This window comes from Dermacentor variabilis, chromosome 4 (genome assembly GCF_050947875.1).
Source record: "Dermacentor variabilis isolate Ectoservices chromosome 4, ASM5094787v1, whole genome shotgun sequence".
NCBI lineage: Eukaryota > Metazoa > Arthropoda > Arachnida > Ixodida > Ixodidae > Dermacentor > Dermacentor variabilis.
In genome coordinates this window covers 154,495,125-154,518,653 of record NC_134571.1, presented here as the reverse complement: position 1 = coordinate 154,518,653, position 23,529 = coordinate 154,495,125, and the positions used below count along the sequence as shown (strand labels likewise).

The following is a 23,529-nucleotide window of genomic DNA, read 5'->3' as shown; positions in this document are numbered from 1 at the left end:
GAAATAAACCCTAAAAGGCTTCAATAAGATTTTTTTTACCGTAGCTAGTAGGATGAATTTTCGAAGTAAAAATAACAGTTTGCTTCACGCATCGCCCCTGGCTTCAACTGCTGATTTCGCCGCCTTCGTTCGTTCTTCTTGTTTTAACAGCTTAGCAAACCAGGTTAACTGGAAAACACAATTAAGAGTAAAAACTTCGAACATTGCAATTGATTTGCGAGTGCCGCATAACCAACTGGTACATAATATATGTTTAATTCTCATTTTCAATAATATTCGTACATTACTAGAAGAATATGTATGAAAACAAATCATCAAATACCTTATTTCCTGCTCTGAATGTAGATATGTGTTAAATTTGAATAGCAACGATATCCGAATAGAAGTGCACGTTATTTATAATTTCTGCAGAACTGTTCAATAGACCTCGTGCTTGGAGACATTCAACAAAAAATGTAACCTCAGCAGGGCATTTTTCGCAATATGAAGCATGAATCTTATGCCATAGACGTGCTCGGTGTTATCGACCCGTCACCTATTCGGTTCTTATTTCGTCATTCGGGATTGATACAAGCATTTTTATGAGTTGCTTCCTGATTTCATACGGCCGTGCAATGCGCAACAACCTTCATCAATCTGTAGCGTCATATATTAACCGGCATTCTATCATTAGAACACGAAATTAGACTCATTCAGTAAAATATTTGGAAGGAATGACTCGATGAACCAGCCTTGTTTAAAACTAGCCAAACAAGCTTCCCGTAGGATACCGATGTCTCCAAGTTTCCAACCTAACTACACGCCATCATCAGAAGACGAAAACATGCAAAACTTGTAAATTGTATGCGTGTGACTAGAGCACTTTCTGTTTTAATTTCTAATGCAATATATGTTTGCCGACCAAAATAAACAACTTTGAAAAGTAGCATTCGGAAAGTTTGTTTGATGAAAAAAGGTTACTGGCTAGAGCTTGTTATTGAAAGCATGGCACACGATGATAAGAACACGCTTTTTTTTACCCGTGGTACGCTGGCTGAGAAAAAGTAATGCCAAGATTCTTTTGTTTAAAGGACAGCTTGCATATGTTAATAAAAATACGCAAACGGGCCGAAAGTGGGTAGCACAAACCGTTGATGTATAGCGCGATCCCATCTCCCTCGTCTCTCAGTCCTTTATGTATTATTTAACGTAAAAAAGTACCGTTGCTAAGACAATATATTCTAATTATCCGGCCTTCGCGGCATCACGCTGTTAGGAAGCGTAAGATTTATCTTCACTGCGCCCTTCCACTAGACCTACACATAATGGCTAGCCAGCAACAACGGCTGGTCTTCGTTAGAACCTGGTTTGGAAGAAGCCAATAAGATGTCATTACTGTAAACGAATTAGGTTCTACGCAAGTAACGTAGAAGTAAAATTGTGCGTTAAGTGCAGGGTGTGCTGAAAAATAACGTGTTGTGTTTTCCTTTTGCCTTACGTGTTCGCCCACATGGCTGTGAATTCTTGATTCTCCAACTTCTGCAACCTTCTCTCTCACTCTCTCAGCCCCCGACCCATCTCCTTCGCCCTCCAGTGCACTCGGTTGCGCTTGTTCTGAAAGGCGTTTACGCATCGGCGGTAGGGCGCTTACCGCCGCTTCACCACGTTCAGGGCAAGAAATGCAAATGTTTTGAAAAACGCTGCGGAAGCGATTCAATGGAAATGCTTTCCGCATGTCTGCTTCTTTATTTTAACCACCTATGGCAGCCTGCATGCTGCCGCTTCTAGGCCCGGCCGAAATAGGAGCGTGCATTACATCTACGAAGGCGGTTAGCTGGCACTGGCTTGCAGTTCAGATAAATAAAAATAAACTAAATTTCAACGTAGACCTATTTTTTCTCTTATTCAAGGTGGGTATTCGTGCCTCTAACCAATAGCGGAAGGTGTTTGAATTGCAGTCTATGCATTATCAGCCGTTTTTATATCCGCATTACGTATACTATTTCAAGTATTTATGTTTTGATTTCTCGGTTACTGCTGATCGGAACTCTTTGTGGCCTTGTTCTAAACAGCTGTATTCACAAAACATCTTGCAAAATGAAAATGCATTTCTACCTGCAAATTTAGGCTTGCGGGGAGACTGAACGAATAAGCAGGCCTAAAATATATGATTGGGCATTGTTAGGTCACCCTCATTAAAACATGGCTACCTTCTTCTGGTACACAACCCTTGGTGTACTTTCAATAACGATGGCAAGAGAAACACGGTATTCTTGACAATTACAATGCGCAGGACGAATTTCTTCATCTCTATTGGTGTGTAATAATTATGGATAGTAACTAATACTGGGAGCCTGTAGGGGGTGCGCGCATTACTCCAAGAGCTACACATTCTTTAGTAGCATATTTAGAGCTTAAGGGAGGTGTGCTGTGGAGAAAATAAATAAAGAATGAGCAAATCCGGCAGAACCCATCACAGAATGACTGTCGGTGTTACTCAAATGAGCACCGAAGCTATGTACCTGCGCAAGGTATTTCCCGTGGCAAAACGTGCCATGAATGAGATGCGCTGTAGCCGATCTTCACGCAGGCCCGTCTAGCTGTGCCACCACGAAGTGCGCGTCTGGCGCGTGTCTAAATGTACCGTGTATGTTGGGCCACGCTGATTCAAAGAAAAAAACTGCGAGATACACCGATGATACTGAAGATGTTTGTTAGCGGTCGCATTCCGTACACTGGTGAATAGTTTGATTACCATCGATTAGGCTATTAGTCAAAATTATTCGCTTATTAGGAATTGCTTGCAAAACGGCCTAACTTCGAATCTGAAATTTTTCCATCGCAATCGAAAAATAATATTGAAAAGCTTCCATCTGGTCTTGCTTTACGTACTGATATTTGTGGTGCTTTAAAGGGACGCTCTTCAGGTCAGGCCATTTTGAGCTGAAAAGCGCAGAGCATACAATGCGCGCCAACGATCGTGTTTGCTAAGAATTACATCGCTCTGCGCCACTGAATGGTCGCAAATTTCAAACTAAACGCCGTTTTCCCTTCTCTTCGCTGTCGCTGCGCTCCATGCCGGAGGATGGTGACGTACTCACGTCTCTGCGCCTGCGTAGTCGGGTTCGCAGTGTGACGTCACTCGTGGTTACACGTGACTTCGAGAATTATTCAAGGCACCATCTGTTATTTGTGTGATCTGTTGCTTGAATTGACGAATGGAAGTTTAGAGAAATAATAAAGCACACATACGGCATGTCTGTAGGTTTTTTTTTGTTTTACTTCGAACCGAAGCAAGAGAGATAGAATTCCGCTTCGTCAGCTTGTTCGCATGGTCGAGCAGTCACGTGCGCAGGTGCCGAAACTACGCCATTTTCAACCGTGTTGCAGAGCCATGATAACGCTGTGCGGTCCGCTTGTTCTGCCTCAGTATTCTTGTATCTCTGCATTATACCACTAGCCACGTGTCTTTGTGCACAGCGCGGAAAATCGTGCGCTGCGCGAAACCAGACAATCACAACAGCTCGTGCGCAGCGCTGACAAAAAAAAAAAAAAGAAACGCAAGGAGATAAAAAAAAGTTAAGGCGGGGCCCGTGACGTATACGTCACGCGATCCTCGAGGTCCGGTATGGAAGAACACGGGGAAGGCATTTCGCTTGCGGAGAATAGATGGGGTGAGTGGATAGAGGGTCACGCTACGGAGTGGAGCTCGCCTCCTGAATTCATGGGTTCGTGGTGCAGAAATATGTCTATCTCGTCTTGTAAAGAGCCGATTAAAAAAAAAAGAAAATTGCGGCAGAACGCTACCTAGAGGGCACGTTACAACTTTCAGTGTGTAAACAAAATTTGCTATCTGGCCTGGTTAGGGGCCCCTTAAAGCTTTCGGGCAAAACGCGAAACATAATGTGAACTTAAGGCACACCTTCAAGTTTCGCGTCCATGACAACAGTGCTCTAAAAATGGGCTTTAATCGTCAACAATACTTCAAGGCTTACTTTGTGCCCAAGAAAAAGTGAAACTGAGACTGCATAGCTGTTAAGTGGTTTGTGATATATTAACATTACAAGGCCGTGCTACAAGCGTTATAGTTTGCTTCGCATGAAGTTTATTATGAGAAGATGCTACATAAAATAACATACATATAAAGCAGAGCTTCGAAGAACATCTATGTCATTACATTGTTGTGGGTGCCGAGCCACTGCAATATTGCGAGCAACGGCAGAGCAGGTAAAATAGCGCTCTGGACTTACTACATTCAAGATTAGCATGTACTAATATGGCGGTGGACCCCCCCCCCCCCCCAGCCGATGTAGCGCGCCAACTTTGCGCACTTGCCCGCAGCAACACACTTTTCACAGTGAAATTCGTCGCATTTTAAAGATTCGCGAATATGCTCACTGCACTCAGACATGATACTTCCCCAGCCACCCAGGCTCTATCACTGTGATACAAGTCTAGTGCGTCGACTGTGTAGTAAGGCGTCGCATTCAAGAGCGCTTATCATTTCTCATTTGAATGACCAACTTGAGCCGCACGCAGCTCTTGCAAAGGGATGAGGCCATGGAACACATTCTACTCTGTTCAACCTACCACTCTTAATTAGACAAATTAGATTTAGCTTCTCAGAATATACCGACAGTTCTCTGGGCGTGGTGGAAGACCACTAGTATGCGCAAGAGTTATAAAGCACTAATGCGCTTGTAGAAGACAACCGCCGTAGGCGAGCGCTCGTGAGTGAGCATATACGTGAACGATAATTAATCTACAGGTTTCAGGACAATGACTCTCCTCTTGAGCTCTTTTTACCCCGTTTTTAATCCCGAGGGGTAGGATTGCGAAGCGGGAAGACCATGCTTAACTTGCTGTCGCCTTTTCTTGTCTGTATCTCTCCTTTGAGGAGGCAATCGAACTCAGTTTGAACGCGAATAGCTGGAACGAATGTGGCAACATCGCTTCCACATAATGGCAGCTATTGTTCGAACCATCATGTTTGCACTACATGTGTCTGTTTCGGCACACACGTTTTCTGTTTATGTCAAAAATAAGTGCCAATTCCAAGTGCTTCTATTCGAAGTGTTTCTATTCCAAGTGGAGCTTGTTTGAAATCGCTAAGGAGGCAGCTGGCTAAAATAAAGAGAACGAAAGTGTGATATAGCATTACCGCGTATATATAACTGCAACCATGGATACGCCCTCTACTTTAATATTTTTTATGCTGACGAAAAAAGTCTTCACTACATCATCTAGGCATTCAGTGCACACATAGCTCTGCTGCTGCGCCACACATGACGCAATACCAGCTAATTTTAGCCTATTGTTCGGCGTTCAGAGGCTTATGTCGGCAGTGCGTTTAGCATTCCTAGTGGGAGTTGACGCTTTGTGGGAGCTCATTAAGCCTTAGTATGTATTAGTCACCAGCTCGAGCGTGGGCTTATGATGATTTATGAGGCCTACAATCGTGCAGTCTTGTGCAGATATTTTACGCTTGCTTGGGTATGGCCCTACCACAATGGTTGCTTTGAGGCTGTGTTAAATGGTTGAAACAGAACTAAGGTTACCTTTTAATGCGATTACTGTTTCATTACTTCCGCATCTTTGTTTCACGTACTTTACTTTAACAAAAAGATGCTGTTGTTTAACGAACATGAATGAGAAAATTTCATCTATCCGACCAAAGCACGATGCTACGTGCAAATACTTGGCAATTTCTACAGAACTGACCTGCCATATGCAGTTCTTCGCAGTAATGTCGGCAAGTGTATTTTCAAGACAACATGTGAACATGTGCTACGAACAAATCGCATTATTCTATCCAGGAGCCCTATAACGCAAAACTATTCCAATGTGTATTTATTCCAATCTCCTGACGTCATATTTGCATAACCGCCGACGCAAGCATCGGGCGGTCACTCGTAGGGTTGTCTGAACAGACCAATCAAACGCTCTCCTCGTTAATTTGGAAGTAACGTTTGTTTGCTTCAAAAACGAATAACATTGCCTACACTGAGCGGCTTCTCTTATCTAATTGGCTCACAAGATGCGAGGAGTACGTTCAAGCGGAGAGGGACTCGATAGGGCCGAGCCACTGCACTGAAAGTCGATAACCGGTTGAAGAAGGTGGTGCCGGCGTCTGCATTTGGTCCGCTTTCCTTTACTCAGCTTGCGGTGGCTGGTCAAAATCGCGGCGGCATGCAACGGAAGCTTAAGAGTGACGCTAAAACGGATCCTCAGTAAAGTAGAGTTGGCAGAATGAGGTCGTAAGCGTGCCGAAAGTGCTTGAATATGTGACACGGCCACGCAAGAAGTGTTATTATACGCAAATAAACCCATGCTCTCCGGCAGGTGCCCGCAGCCAGCTCCTGAGCGATCGGCGGCCGTCATCCTTTATTCCTTTCGGAACGGGGCAGCCTGGGGCTACTCAGAAGAAAATTCAGTTTTGTTCGGCATATTATTGCATCTTTAACACGTACACGTCACTTTGACGCGGTGAGTTCTTGCGGTTTTGTGACGTCGCGTGAGAGGCAGGTGACGTGGGTGCAGTACAAAAACTTTTGACCAATAGCCGAGGGCTAATGGCGAAGAGGCGTCGAATCAGAAATAACTATTTTTCTTTTGTTCAGTCAAATCATGCATAATGCGTGTGTACACATTATATAAGATGGGGAGCTATCGCGGTTTTCGTGACGTCGCGTGACAGACAGGTGAGGTGGGGGTGGCCCAAAAAGGTTTTTGACCAATCACGGAGGGCTGATTACAGAATTGGAATCGAAAAGTTTGGAATAATTTTACATTATAGAGCCCTAGTTTACAAGTTAGCTCTTTCTTTGAGCTGCAACCAGTAGCGTAATCGTCATGTTGCTGCGTTGCTGAGCTCGCGGGATCAAATCCCGGCAGTGGCGGCCACTTATAATTGGGGAATAAATGCAAAAAAAAACGGTGAGCAATACATTGCGTGCACGTTAAAGATTCCCAAGGGGTCAAAATGAATCCCAGAGTCCCCCACTACGCCATGCTCCATAGTCAAATAGTGGTTCTGAAACACAAAACGCAAGATTTTTTTTTTATTTCCTTAAGTAATAAACATCCCACAATAAGAAAACTGCAACAAAGCGCATTCCTTGAGGGTCCTTCTGCAAGCGTTAGTGCAAGTTTCGTGGTACACCAAGCGACTTATCTGTTGTGCGTGAAGTCGTGTCGGTGGCCTCGAGAAAAACTACCACCATGAAACGCTTCGTTTTTCATGTGACACCAAAATCCTGTACTTTGGGCCGTAAATTTCCCGGAGAAGAAACATGAGAAGCATGCCTGAATTTGTTTTCCACGGATATTGTTGCCCCACAAATGGTTATAGAGAAAGAGCGTCGGCCATTGCCCAGATGGTCGTCTGACCCTGCCACCAAAAAATAAGACGAAAATACAAGGTATACTCTGATGTGATAGGCGCAGCCTCCAAATGAGGGTGGCTGGCATAGAAGGCTCTTTTCCAGAATCTACACTATGCTATTGCCATTGCTTTCACTGGGCATATTTGAAGAAACCATGTGTTGTCGCGGTGATGTAGGCCAACGTTTATTTCCCTGCGTGGCCCATTTGTGAATTCGTGGCATCGTGTTGCACTCATAAACCTTACAATGCCACACTTTTTCGCTTTTGTGCTACGCACAAGCACGCAAACTTCGAGCTGAAAAAAAGGCCGTTTTTTCATCAAACTAATATTGCGCACTTTTCATAAAAGTTTTCGGTGGATTTATTAGGCTTCGTGCTGTAGAACTGCACGAGCATGCACTGTTGAGCTTTTCTTCGTATATATAATGTGACTTTGGCAGGCGTTATGACCGAAGTGTGTTTTTAAAAGTAATGAAAAACTTTGTAGTATTACTTTTAGTAAGCATACATTATTATTATTATTATTATTATTATTATTATTATTATTATTATTATTATTATTATTATTATTATTATTATTATTATTATTATTATTATTATTATTATTATTATTATTATTATTATGTTGCATAAGAAAAGTTTGTATTTGTATATTGTAGCCTAAAGATTCGCATAATGTTGTTGAATATATTTGCTCAGTCAATGAGATGTGCATTTCATTCACCAATAGTAACGTCAACATCTATAATTTCCACTCTTACGATGATGCAAACATTGACACTATGGCGGTCTTTATTTGCAAACTCTATATATTTGTTGCTCTTAACGCTAAACGTAATTATTGTCCGTGTGTTGTGCCTTAATGATGGCAATAGTCATAGCCTTCCATTGAACAAATTATAAACACGTCTGGCTAAACCAACTATTCAGCGTAGCACTAGATCTGTGATATGCTCGCCAAAGTTGTAAGATCGTCTCTTCGTGTAAATCACGTGTTTTGCGTTTGTCATCGAATAATAGCAAAAGTGGCGTCCTTTCTGTCAACTTACAGCTGCTACAGCGTCGCTAAAGTGGCGCTGGAGGCGCTTGCTGTCCATGACCAGAATTTCTGGCCTTCATTAACCCAGATGGAAGCAAGGTAACAAAAAATTAAAGCGCGTGCTTCTAGTAAGATATTGACACGTGTACTTATGTTTATCGGGCGACCACGTACAGCGCGAATCGCACAGCGCGGGACACGCCTGCATGTATCCGAAGTTTCTGGAAAGTTATCGATGCTTCAATCCGGCTGTCTGTTGTCGCCGAACCTCGTGTTATCTGATTTCATCGTGTGACGCGAATGGTATAGAACTTTGTGAAAGGCGCGCGGGTACGAACGATTAGTCTGGAACGTCCGACGACTGCTGTATAAAAGCCGACGCGCTTGACCCGCTGATCAGATTTTCGACGATCGCCGACTGTGTTCACCGCTCTCGTTGTACTTTATGTGTAGCCTGTTTTGTGGGCACAGGTTCGCCAAATAAAAGACAGTTTTGGCTTTCACAGTATTGCTACTGTGTTCTTTGACGTCACGACCACGTGACAATGTTAGGGTGGGTCTGGGCAAATTGGGGCAGGGGGCAAAATGCTCCAATTCGAACTTCCCGCTTCCTGTTTTATAACTTCGCTAAGTTGGGTGATATTTTGCATACGGTTGTCCCTACACATGCACGCTGCTGGACAAGATAACGACAATGATTGTGCGATAACTATAACAAGAAGGATAGGCAGACTGAGTGCGTCAGAGTAAAAGGACTCTGAAAACGTACCAGAAATGAGCTCACATAATTTTGCGGGTGATAGCACCACAGTCCTGGTAACGAAATTTTTTGTTTTATTTCTTGCCTACACTGGCTACAATTACAGAAAGCTTTAGCTTGCTGCTTGAGATGTTCACAGTGGTAACATTATTTTATTAGTAATCCAATATAGACACGAAACAGGCCAAGGAGGCCATGGTGAGTCTTAGAATCATTATCATGCAGCTCTTTGATGATAATTGGAGTACATTGGCACAAGGGTCTGAAGTGGCCAAAGAGCACCAAGCCTATTATGTAGCTCTTTCCTTCTCGTGCTTAATACCTATTCTGTCTTATTGACCGGGTCGATGCAGGCGCAGAAGAGACAAAAAGAACCAGTGCTGCTTTCCCAGCAAATTGCATGAAACGAGCACATGAAGGCGTCCATCTGCAGAGCTGCTTGATTACAACGGCGCAAAAGATTTTACACCTCAGAGACGCTCGCGAAAACATGTTGATCTTAGTGAAACAGATAAGAATATCTATGAAGTTGCGCTAGCCATATTAAAAGCTAAGGCGAACAATGCAAAGGTGAACACAACTGTCTCCATTTCTTTAGAAGGCCACCTAATTGGCAGATTTGCTCAACCAGTCAAGAGAAACTTCAAGAAAGCTAAGAGAACCGAATTCAAAAGCACCACTTCAGTTCACAAGCATATAGGCGCAGAAAAAGTGTTCCGCTAGGCAGACAACGTGCACCAAATGTTCTTGGTGTGCTTGTTGTTGTGGCGCTGTATTAATTCAGTGCATAAGGTGTAGCCAGTGGGCCGATAAAGCAGGCCTTGCGGCACACCACTGCTGCGAGTGCGTATGAGTTATTCGTTGGAGTTGTCTCATTCTGCCCGCTCTACGTGTCTCACTTTGCACCAGGGCTGTAGAGCGGTGAATCTAGAGTTGGAATGATTGCGCAACGATTCACATTTTCAAACACCAGGATTCGACTGGAAATGGAGCGGCAATGTCATTACGACACTAGTCTGACAGGTGGAATGCGAATTGAATGAAAACCAGAGGTTCTAGCTAGAATGTAGTTGGAATGGAAGGTGCACATAGTACGAGAGGCCAATTGAGTTAAAACTATTCCAGTCAATTTTTGTGTCAATCTCCTGACGTCAAATTTACGCATCTACCGACGCCAGAATTGGGTGGTAACCCGCAGCGTTGTTTGAAGGACCCAATCAAATTGTCCCCTCGTTTATAGGAGGTCCCTTTTTTATTTGAAAGCCAATAGCATTGCCCACATTGAGCAGATATCTTTATCAAATCGCCTGAGAAGAGGCTGAGAAGAAGGGATTCGATGGGATGGAGGCAGCACAGAGAAAGTATATAACCGGCTGAAGAGGGTAGTGCCGCGTCCTGTGATTGGGCCGCTTCCCCTTACTTACTTTGCTGTAGCTGGTCGAAAACCGTGGCGGCGTGCAACAGAACGGCAAAAAAGGCTATAGAACTGATCCTCAGCAAAAAAAAAAATGATTGGCAAAGTGATGTCGCATATGTGCCGAAAGAACTCGATAATGTTGTATAGCAACGGAAAATGTTTATTATACGCAAATAAATCCATGCTCCATGGCCGCTCCCAGTAGATAGCCCAGATCTATTGGCGGGTAGCCGTCTTCTATTCCTTTCCTGACGGGGCAGCGTCCGGCTATTACAAAGAAATTCAGTTTTGTTCGGCATATTAATGCGTCTTTATCGCTTACACGTCACTTTGATAAAATGAGTATTCTTGGTTTTGTGACGTCGCGTGACAGACAGGCGAAGTGGGCGCCGAGCGAAAACGTTTGATCAATGGCAGAGTATTGTGGCGAAAAAGGCATCGAATGAGAAATAATTATTTTTCTTTCATTCGGTATAATCATGCATAATCTTGTTTTTTTATGCAGCTTTCGTGCCGTCGCGTGACCGACAGGCGATGGGGAGGTGGCCCGGAACTTTTTTGGCCAATCATTGAGGGTTGATTGCAGAATTGGAATAAAGAAACTTGTTATAGTTTTTCGTCAGAGCGCGCGAGGAGCACTTAATGCTGGTTTCGGTCGAGGCTATATAAATGGTACATTTGCCAGTGAGACTAAACTGGGCCTATTTATTACATTTCTCAATTCTTCTCAATGCGGTTCTTTCAGTATCGTCTGTATATGAGTATCAGTACCTCTGTGGCGGTAAATATAAACAATATAACTTTCGACATTTTCTACTCTTCTGATGACACGGAAATGCTTCATGGCCACAATGTGGAATTGCATTTACCTAGAGTAACATTTAGTTAAAGTAAACCTCTCAACGCTTAGTTACGTAGCTGCGAGGAATTCTTCGATTTTGCAAAAGATGACTGACCTACGACAAAGGGATGCTGCCCAAAAAGGGCCACGTCAGGAGAGGTTGCAGAATACCCGAGTCCGCAATGAATGCTGAAGCGTGCTATGGTTTTTCACACAATGTGAAATATGTCTAGGGCAAAACAGCAAGAAGTCAGAAAGGTGGGCTTTGAAACGGTTCTTGTTAATTTGTCAATAAATGTTAAACAAAAAGATGCAACAGACCTATGCGATCATTTTACTTCAGAGGTCATTTACTGGCGCCGCAGCATTTTTTTTTTGAAGATCCCCGTCTTAGTTTTTGCGTGCCTGGTTTATCTCAATAACACAGTGTAACGCGTACTCTACTTTAATCGAATGATTGAGTAGAGAGATTACAGGCAACAATGCCTCCATGAGGGATGAGGAGACAAAGTGGGTTTGCTATTGCGGGAAAAGAATAGTAGGTAAAAGTGTTTATCCCGTTGGAAAGATTTCAAAATTATCGTGTTCTTCTATTGCTGGGGGTACGGAAACAATAGCAGAAAACAATTATAGAGACAGCGTTTTGCCTACTGAAATTGAATACATTGAATGCATTAGCTGTGACATTCCATGAGTAGGAATGATTAACTGAGAACATTCGGATAAGCTAAAGGAGTGGATTTAGTGGAATCGCTACTCTCCGGAATTCAATGGGATTGGGAATAAGCGTTTCATTCCCTGAATTTTCTGCGCTCCAGGGCCGGACTAAATGAGATCTCTACGACATTTAAAAAATATGTTTTTTTGTGACCTACACTATATGCAGTATCACGGTTTTTGTTGTCAAAGGAAGGAAGAACGCAACGAACAATCTGTGTGCATATTTCCACAATAGTGACTATGAACGATTGCCACAAATTCAGAGATGTTTTTTTTTATGATTTAGCACACTGTTTTTTGCCCAAGGGCAGCAAGGTAGAAACGGGGACACAAGTGGCAGACAAACATATATTCATACACAGAAAATGACAAATGAAAGAGCACAGGGCATGTGGCCAATGGAGAAATATATCGAAGTGCTCCTACAAAGCGTGTGCGCTATCACAGCGTGCTCACACTTTGGCTGGCATCGCGCGAAGGTGGCGCGGTGCATCGCGCGAAGAGTTGTTCGAGGAGATATGGCAGGCGCGGTCTTGCAGTGCGACGGGAGGAGGGCGACGTGCCGCTTGGCGGTTCCCTCGTGCGTTGGCGCTCGACCAGGTTGCTGGCCTCCCGAGCGTTGACGCCCGACCAAGCCAACCTGTCTTCCCTGCTGCTATTCTCAGCTCCGCCTGCTTCTCGAACGTTATCCCTTTTTCTGTATTCTGTTGGTCCACGCGTTATTCCCTGATTCGCTGACCGCTCGCTTGTGGCATTTACTTATTCGTAGCGAAGCTTTTCTTTGCGATCTTTGCCGGGTTGCGAGATCGCGGCTTCGGCCTGGCTGTTCTCTTGCCAAATAGGATAACGAATCAGAACGGCGTGCCCTCGCCGCGTACGGCGCGGGGTTCCTTGAAGCACCACGATATGGCGCTCGCCTCCGCACATTGGCGGCAGCTGTGGCTTCGGCCGTGCGGGGGAAAAAAAGTAAACAACCGGAAAGTCTGTACTCACCCTTATGAAAATGGATTTAGAGTTCCTTTAGAACTCCTAATGAGTTCCTATGGAGTCAAAAGGGACTCTATAGGAACTCGCGATCTATAGAGTCGTCTGCATAGAATCTCTATAAGAAGTCTATAGAAACCTTTCTATAGAAACAAGTCATTTCACACACAATAGATGTGCAATAGAGGGTGTATTGACGTCCTATGTACTGAATTCTATAAAGTAATTTTTATAGAATGTCTTTAAAACTTCTAACGCGACCTCTCTATAGAATGGCTCTCCATTCGTTCTCTATAAATGTTCTATAGAGAGTGTATTGATATCATATGTACTAAATTCTATAAAATAATGTCTATAGAAAGTTTTTAACACTTCTAATGCGGCTTTTCTATAGACTGACTCTCCATTCACGCTCTATAAGCAGTCTATAGAGGGTTTATTGTCATCATATGTACAATATTCTATAAAATAATGTCTATAGAAAGTTTTTAACACTTCTAATGCGGCTTCTCTATAGACCGACTCTCCATTCACCCTCCATAAATGTTCTATAGAGGTCGTATTGACATTTTATGTACCAAATTCTATAGAAAAATCTTTATTGAACGTTTTCAGAAACGTTCTATAGAGGTCGTATTAACATCTTATGTGCCAAATTCTACAGAAAAAATTTTTATAAAACCTTTTCAGAACTTCTAATGCGGCCTGTCTATAGAATGGCTCTACATCCACCATAATAATTCTATAGAGGTCGTGTTGACATCTTATGCACCAAATTCTATAGAAAAATTTATAGAACATTTTCGGAACTTCTAATGCGGCCTGTCTCTAGACTGGCTCTCCATTCCCGTTCTAAAAATGTGCCATCATATGGCATATGTACTGAGTTCTATAAAGGAACGTTTATAGGACATTAAAGAAGCTAAAGTGCGGCCTGTCTAAGAACGGCTCTATATTTTCACTATGTAAACGGTACCCAGTATCCAGTGCATCACCGGATTATGGGTCAAGTGCCGCGCGCTGGATGCATGGGGCGCTGGGCAAGTGTGGCGTACTGGGAGGCGCTGGTTACTGGTGCGAAAAAAAGCTCTAGCGCGTTAAATACGCGGTGCCTAGACACCGTATGTATTTTTTGAATAGAGAAAGCAACAGAGAGCGTTTTAGTGCAATGAAAGACGAAAAAAAGAACATGTAAAAACAGAAGTGCTCTGACCAGGATTCGATCGTCGCATCTGCAGATCCACAGCCCGGATCACTACCGCTACGCCACGCCAGCATCCGAACACAGGCGGATAATTTAGCATACCAAAATCGAGAAGCACTTTTAGTTTCACAGAAGTCTTGCACAGACGTGGTAGATGCGCTATCGCCCAGCAACTAAAACTCACGCCTGTAGCACAAAGAAAAATTTGTTTTCCGTATTCAATAGTGTGCTCGGAAGTGCCATAACATCGACTTTCACTTGCGATTGGTATTTTAACTTCGAAAAAAGTCCTAAATGAACCACCGACCCGGGACGCTGCATGAATGGGCTGCTACTGCCGATTTCGATAGCCGTTTCTTGTTCTTCACGCGAGGGGTATGCTATGTTTTCTTAGTTCAGTGATGTCTTTCAGTCTACACGTCTGTCTAGTCATATATATTCGTCAGAGAAGCGCAGGCTAGTGCTGGGAGCCTTCGGCGACAGCACATATACCTGCGTTTATGACGCGTCACATCGGCGCTCCTCACTTCTTGTGCTGGCACTGTAGACATGAAAAAATTGTTTATTTAAAAGCACCGATGCGAAATCTGAAATAGAAAGTAATTCATCCTTGTTAGACTCCTTGATTCTTGAGGTTAGACGCGCCGATAGCGTGCAGACGGACTCGGCGGATACGATATGCCTAAGCTTCGGTGGGGACTGATCTCGGCGCGGGTAGCTGGCGAAAGCTAAAATGTGTGTATTTGAGCCTCAGAACTCTTTTTAGTACAATAGGGAAAGTGGAAGCGCACGAATCGCCTCAGCCTTGTTATCGGTGCGATAATATCAAGCAGTGGCGGTAGGCTTCGAACTCGGGGTCTGTTCGAGCGCGTCTGAACGACTTCTGGATTTCATGTCCACTCCACAACACTGCGACAATGGCGATAACTCCCAATCATATGTTACGTGCGAACTACTAAAAAAGCGGCGACCTCTGCCTTTGCATGGTTTCGTTCAAGAATTTAGCTATCCGCCTTGTCAAAAGGCAAAATGCAAAAAACGAAAGTGATTTTCATTGTCACATGTGCAGGAATAAACAAGGCAGCTCACGCACCTTTATTCCATGCTGCGACACGAAATAGTTCTATGACCCTAAGATATAGCATTATTTAGGACAAGAGACTAGTATGAAGTGATGAAATCGTATAAAGCATTTAATATTCAGCAGCGCTCGTCCTTGCGTACTGGAGCCAGCGCGGCACAAACACAACCAGCGCAGTTTCCAATGCGACCGTCTCTTCCAGTGTGACCCAGCATTGCCCAGCTCTTATCCAGCGTTCTCAATGGTCTCGAGTGAGTCCCAGCGAGCGCCAGCGTACCCAGTGCGATCCAGTGCTTAAAAAAAAATAACGCGCTGATTTCACACTGGAAGGCACAGGAAGACGCTGGTTCTTGCAATCGGCATTTCCGAGGTTTTTTACTATGAAGTAAGAGCATCGTTAAAAAGACACTCATTGACGAAGGCAAACATCACACTAATCGAAATTAGGAAAACCAAAGAAATATAACAGAAGCGCGCATTGTGGTTTATATCGCATATGCAGGTAAATCACAAAGATGTATACCAAGAAACACTAAGCAAAACTGCGCCTTAGCAATCGCGTCATATCTATTTGCTGGCATGCAGTGACTCCAGCACTTGGGGCGGAAACACATCGAACGCCGCCGCACATTTCTGGCACACACCACTCAAGTGCGACAAATGCACGCTGCAGAAACGATTTTTTTTTCAAGAAATCTTGAAAAGTCAAGGACCACATGAGCGCGATCCGCGCATGATAAGCACATCGCCACGAAAGCAAGATAGGGAACACATAAGCGTAACCTGTGCCTCACGGGTAAAATTAAAAATCATCGTATATAAATTATGTTGCTGTGCGACGAACACAAGCGCACGGAAACATCACACACTGCACATGTGTACCTCCGAGGTTGTGTGGACAATTTCTGGGCTACATTTAAACGACAGCAGGAAGTTACTTCAATGAGAAACGAAGTGAGGGCGCATGTAGTGCAGGTAACGGCTGCGCATAAAGTCAGTTAGGGTTTTAAGGCCAGTGACCGAGGTTGAAATCGTTAAAATCACACCCCAGCAATAGCTTACGCAGGGTAAATTGTCCGAATCTTGAAGGCCATGCTTTTTGCTGACTACATGTGGCATAAGCGATTCAAAAGCAAGAATACTGCATGTAATTTATTTCTGCCCTAAACTATAGCACACAATATGAGCATGTCAATGTTTCTTCTTGTCTAGCAACATATGTATGTAGTTCGGCCCAAAACGGCACAAAACCTGCTGTAGTGGGTATTATTGTAGGAATCACGGAGGCCACAACAGCCGCACTATTATACAGACGGCGGTGGCAGCGCCGGTATTTTCGTATTCAACGCGACAGGTAGAATACGAAGATACGGCGTGTTGTAATTGCTCCGTCTTCAACGGTTGTTGTGCGAGCTGCATCGATGTGTTTGTTTGATCGTGTGTTATTAGGTTGCTGTAATGAAATGAGACGTAGTTCGCGAGCACGAAAGTGCCAGAAGATGGCTTGAGTCTCACAGTAAGCATGCCGTATGCGTGGCGCGCCAGCTAAATGTGGACCAACGATTTTCATGCCGTGGAGTGCGTTCCCTTTGTCTCCGCTGGTTGTCGTGGAAGGCTTGGTGGACGGCGCAAAGAAGTAATGCGTATTATTAGCGTGCCTCAGCTCGTCCACTACCCAGCGGCTTGTTTGCTGCAAGTAACATCGCAGACGCATCACTGGAAACTTGGAGAGCGCCTTTCGACCTCGCCGTACTGTTGAAACGGTAAGCAATCGTGCTCGCCAACTACACGTGCGTTCATCCGTGTTATGTGTGCTTCCCGTGTGTGTATAGAGTGCCTTGCGAACGTAGCAAGTGAAACACCCACGTCAACAGTGAACCCTGTGCTGATACTTGCTACGCGCTGGTTGTAAAAATTGTGTACACAACTCTATTTCCACAGTGCGGAATTGATAATCCTGATAAGCGTTTGCTTCCGCTGAGAAAAGTTTCGGAAATCGTGTTCACCTTGTGCAGCTGTGCGTGAGCTCCCGCCTGTCTGCTAAAGTTGCATAGTAACGACCCGTCTACCTCTTCATCGATTCTTTCTTCAATGACGTTTCCTCACTTATAAATGCTTCGACGTTGTGCACAATCTCTGCTTACGAGGTTTTTGGCTAACGAACAGTTCTAGGGAAAAAATGTAAGCCAATCACAGCTTGCTACTAGTACAGCTTTATTTCCAAGGCAAGATGTGTTGACATAACTGACTTAACTAAACATGACAGGGGAACGTTGCCTATACTAAGTAATGGAAAAAACATTAAGATTAGATTGTAATCTGCTGCTGCGGTGCGTCCAAAACTTTATTTGATGTAGAGGTCCCTATTGTCATGACATTCGATAATTTCAAACATTTGCTCTCTTTCCACATTAGTGCAGACATTGTTTTCATGACCCTTTTAGGTGCTGATTGCATGTTTTCACGATATCGCAGCTTTATTGTGCCACTGCTATAAGCTAACATAGACCTCATTTTGTAGTGGCGAGGCCGTGACCCACAACATAAACTACAAGATCGAGGAGCCCCCAGAAATGCAGACCCTGTGGATATATGGCTGCTGCAGCATGGCGTGTGATCTGGATGGTCATGTCAGGTGTGTATGAAATGTATGTGTTCCAAAAAGGGGGCTTGGTGTCATTCATGGTGAATTTTGTCAACACATTCCATACAGCAGCTTACTAAAGAGACTAAATATTTATGCAACCTTATTGAACTTGCTACCTATTTGTGTGCATAGCCATTATGCCCACATTATTGTGTTCTGTATAAAACTATACCTAACCTTTCCTGATGTTTAGTATTTCTTTTGCGCAAGTTGCTTACCTGCAAGTTAAATATAATTTTTGCTTTGTACGTAGTGTATTTATGACTTTTTATTGTGGTTTTATTCTTTGAAAACTATTTCCTATGCTGTACCCCTTATTTGCATAATTTTTTTTCTGTTTGTGCTACAATCTCGTGCAGTTTTCTGTGCATGTAGGAATTCGAAGTGTAGTGAACTAAATATGTCACAGGTCTAAGCACGTAGTGTGCACACCTTTGTTTATCATTGATATCTTTACAGTTACTTCTCTGTTCCCTTAGTAACAGCCACTGCGAAATACACATTTGGTGAGCTTTAATTTCTTGAAAATTAATATGATGGTCAGTATTTACTATGCTGCATTTACTTCAGTAGTACATAGGCACAGACTGATATGGATACCTTGTGACCTACACAGGATGCCTTTTTGATTTGTTGCATTAAAAATGGCGGCTCACCCACATGTCTTACTATATATGTGGTATGCCTCATCGATTTCACTTGTCAATTTTTACAGTGGATGAAAGCAGATCAACGATTGTAATCCAACATGAAGCCCCGTTGTGGAAATGTACGGCCAAGTTGGATGACCATACTGGTCTTTTGAATGAAATATGGTGGTCTCTTATACACATACGATACCGGCCAGTTTTCCGTATGTACACTTGACCACATGTGAAAGGGATACAGTACGCTGCCTGTGACACACACGCCAATTTTGGTGGTATCTTTCACCGAGCAAGCCTCCCTTGCCTGCTTGCCTTTCTCAATTCTCTTGCACACTGCTGTGCATATAGGCACACCGACAAGAAAGGCTTGCTTAGATACCACTAAATTTGTCTTGTGTCTGTCAGAGGTAGTGTAGTCTATTCTTGTGATCATGTGTATATTTGGTCAAATGTAACCAGCCGTGGTTGCTCAGTGGCTATGGTGTTGGGCTGCTGAGCACGAGGTCGCGGGATCGAATCCCGGCCACGGCGGCCGCATTTCGATGGGGGCGAAATGCGAAAACACCCGTGTGCTTAGATTTAGGTGCACGTTAAAGAACCCCAGGTGGTCAAAATTTCCGGAGTCCTCCACTACGGCGTGCCTCATAATCAGAAAGTGGTTTTGGCACGTAAAACCCCAAATATTATTATTATTATTGGTCAAATGTACATGCAGCAGATTGGCCGGTGCCTCAACATGTGCCTAAGACAGCACCATAATTCACTCCCCGGATCAGTATGTTCGTCCCACTTGACCATGCACCGATGGGACTGGGGCTGCACGCCAGATTTAGACTGTTCATCTGTTTTGTTCAGCTGCGGCAACCAATTGACCAACAAATTCGCTGAGGAATGCCACATAAAAAGACTGGGTCACAATCTGTTTACTGAATTGTCTGCAACCTTCGTAGGAACAAATTTGTTTGTTGCAACTAGTTTTAGGCACGTTATTGTTAAATTTTCTGCTTGACCTACAGAGCAGTTATGCAATCAATTTTCAAAGAGGCATGATTAGTATAATTTTTGTTTTCTGTTTTTCACATGCCATGTTGCAAGAAGGACCCTTTTTAATTAAAACTGAATTAACTTTTCAATTGCAATTGGGAAGTCTTATCATTGCGTTTAGGATACATATCAGTGTACATACCTGTACTAGATTAGAAACTAATTGTTTCAATAACTCAAAAAGCACGAATATACTGTGTCCATTGTATCTGATAGTGACACTGCGACTGTGTTCCAAATACCACTAATTGGCAGTTATCCATCATAATTTGCGAAAACAACTTAAAACATTATTGTTCCCCATACAATGGATACTTACATGCATCATCATGATTGCTCAAGCTCCATGTGAGAAATTTATTATTGGCATATTAAGCATAGTACATACCAACTATGGCTAACAGCGGATGGAATATTAATTTTGTCTACCGCTCAGCAATAGAAGCCAGTAGGTCATTCCCTTCTTTTCAAAAAATTTGTTTCCTATGCACACTGTAACGTCTGTATAGGACCCTTAGCTCATGGGTGTTCCTGCTTGCTTATCTTATAAATGGGGAATGTGTTGTCATTGCAAGATGAGATTAATGTGTGACTAGGCTGTTGTCGTTTGGAGATGCTTTTTGTAATCAGCAATGATATTCTACTGCCAGGCACATTGGCCCAGTGCTGATGTCACAGTATCTTGGGAAAGTAAAGATATTGTCAAAAATAATTCTCAAAAGAACTGCCGCTGTTTGGCAGAGTGGTGGGGAGGTGGGGTGTTCTGCCACTTTTCTGTGATAATTTTTTTCTGAAATACTGAAATGAAACTTAGCATAATGCTACAACTATATAGATATTTGTGGCATGTTTGTGCCTGCTAATACATTATGGCTGAATGTTCATTACACCTTTTGAAAATTAATTTCAATAGTATTTTTTAGGCTCCAGCGTCGCCGTTACTAGACGGACCAAATGAGGCCAAAAACTAGCCTTTCCTCGCTCCTTTCCTGGGAAGTGAAATAGCAGGTGATCATGTAAGAATGAACTTGCAACATGTGAGCAGTAGCCAAAGCTCCATACAGGTCATGCTGGTGGTGGAATGATAAGACAAACCTCAATATTTATTTGTTTACTTATTCACTTAATATTTATTTATTCATATCTCGTGAATACTGTGCAGTTTTTCAACAAGGAATCAGATAAACTAAAGAAATATCATTGCATCAAAGTAAACATGTTATTTGAAAAAGCATAATTCACGTAGCACAGTACCATGATAAAACATTTTCAGACAACTGGTCTGCTTTTGATACGAATTCATGAAAACTGCAAATTTTGAAGAAACATAGCAGTAAGGTTAACAAATCTTACTCATAACTAAAAAATGAGATCACATTTCTGTTGGACCTAATACCATAATTTAATCTGGCAAATTAGAGATAACATATGCTGCTCTAATATACAATCACTAATTTATGAGTAGATGTGCGAAACTCTCAAACATTGCAACAATTTCATGTAAGCTGTAAATTCATATATAACGTTTGTTGACTTTAGACATAGCAGATGGAGTCTGCAGAACTGTGATATCTCTTTCTGGCACAGAGACGGGGATTAGTAAGCTTCGTGGTGTTATTTTTCTTAAACCTGCCAAATAGTTCTTCCTGCAACAAGTTGAATTCTCAAATGCCACAAACTTGAAATTAGTGCTGTGGTTGTCTCAAAAGTATTTCTGTATTTTGGATGTATTTGAGTAGGAAAATTTGTGCTAGTTCTTTATTTTTTTACAGTTGCAAACTAAGTCCTTTTCCTTCAAGTTTTGCTATTTTCAGCAAATTTTAATAAATATTGATGGTTTTAATGTAAAACTTTAATTTAAACATTTTTAAATGTATCAAACCTCATCAAATTTGATTCCATAGTTGCCGAGAAAAACTATTTTACTGTTTATGTGCATTACATAGGAGCTCCTGAGCTAAATCTCTTTTTTAGTCATTGCGTGTGTCGGTCTGGTTTGTATTTCTCACCCTAATTAGAATATTGGCTCTGATCTCAAAATTGTTTCCCTTACAACTAAATACAAGCTTTTAAACTTTGTACGATATATGCTGCACTGCTCCATGAAAACCACTGTTTGCCACATTTTTGCAGGGCCTGTCAGTGCTAATTTTACACATAAACATAGACTAATATGCTGTGTGGTTTCGGTATATGGTGTACTTATCTGTGAAAGCCATTATTTGCCACATTTTCGCAGCGACTGCCAGTGTTATTTTTGCACTTAAACAAACTAAAATGCTGTGTCGTTTCGTCAGGCTGACAACATTGCAGTGCACATTCATATCAGTCTATTTTCAGGCTTTAGTATCCAACCGTTCAATGTGCACTGCTGGAACAGGCACTCCTTTTGCAGTTTTAATGGTATGGTTTCTTGTCCTAGTCAAGCCTGTTATTGCCAGGTGTCAACTGTAATCAAGTCTGCCACTGATTCTTTTACCTCATGTTTCGCGTGTTTGCAGCACCAGCTTGACCTGAGAAGCATGTTGGCAGCTACAGTTTGTGTGTTGCAAGTTCTAGTCTGAAGCGTGTATGTCACATATATGAAGTATGTATCTTGTCTGAAGTGCAATAAACATTTCAAACCGAATACTTTGTGGTTGTAGCACCAATTATTTTGCCACTGCATTTACTGTAGTCCTTATTGCCTACAGTAGAACTTTGGTAAATTGCAAGTTGTTTACACATATCGGCCTAGCTTTTATAGGCATTTGCTTGTAGGTACTCGAAAGCAAGTGCATAGAAATATTCTATAGAATTTTGTCTTTAGCGTCTCTAAAGCAACTCGATAGAAATATTCTATAGAAATTTGCCTTTAGCATCTCTAAAGCAACTCGATAGAAATATTCTATAGAAATTTGCCTTTAGCATCTCTAAAAAAACTCGATAGAAATATTCTATAGAAATTTGTCTTTAGCATCTCTAAAGAAACTCGATAGAAATATTCTATAGAAATTTGTCTTTGGCATCTCTAAAGAAACTCGATAGAAATATTCTATAGAAATTTGTCTTTAGCATCTTTAAAGCAACTCGATAGAAATGTTCTATAGAAATGCGTCTTTAGAGTTCCTATAAGAATGCGGTGGCCAAATAACTTTTAAAACTCTATAGGAAAATTCTATAGGCAATCAAAATAAACACAATAGAGTTCTATAGAGAACATTCAGAAGACTTTCTAAAAAAACACATTAAAAATTTTTGTAAGGGCACGCTTCCGCGGCTTCACCGTAGTGACGAAATAAATACTTCTTGGGGATGCAAATGATTTAAATTGCTTTATGTACATATGCGCATGCTGCCTCTGAAAACATGATGCGTCCAAGGTGTTCGTCGTACTCGCAGTAGTCAGCAACTCCGCTTAACCAAAGGCTCGGTATAATTTGCGTGTGTGTGTGCGCGCGTTCGTGTGTGCGTTCGTTTGTGCGTTCGTGTGTGTACGTGTTTGTGTGCGTGCTTGCGTGCGTGCGTGCGTATAGACGTGATCCAACCCTTCAGGCAGTCACACAAAGCTTCGGTGCATATGAATTCCAACTTATTGGATCAGCTACACATATACATTTTTTCTCTTTTTACTTTTTTATGCCACGAGCGCAAGTGCAGCAAGGTGTTGGTCATGTTGTAGATGTGCAAGCGCCGCGGTTCACGTGCTTTCATGTTGTCGGTGCCATTTCGTCGTCGTCCTTGAACCTTTTCTTGGCACTTCGCCACACCCAACTTTCGGTATTGGTGAATCACTTTCGA

The 23,529-nt window shown here is 42.6% G+C and overlaps 1 long non-coding RNA gene across 2 annotated transcripts; it reads left to right on the top strand.

The window, feature by feature from the left end:
- Positions 1-17,003: 17,003 nt before the first annotated feature.
- On the top strand, positions 17,004-21,485 carry LOC142579900 (uncharacterized). Of its 2 annotated transcripts, none has more exons than XR_012827494.1 (3): positions 17,004-17,174; positions 17,933-18,059; positions 20,673-21,485. It is a non-coding gene; the product is annotated as an uncharacterized LOC142579900 (long non-coding RNA). The 2 variants fall into 2 exon arrangements; XR_012827493.1 differs by having other exon boundaries at positions 17,005-17,174; positions 17,933-18,046; positions 20,673-21,482.
- Positions 21,486-23,529: the final 2,044 nt, after the last annotated feature.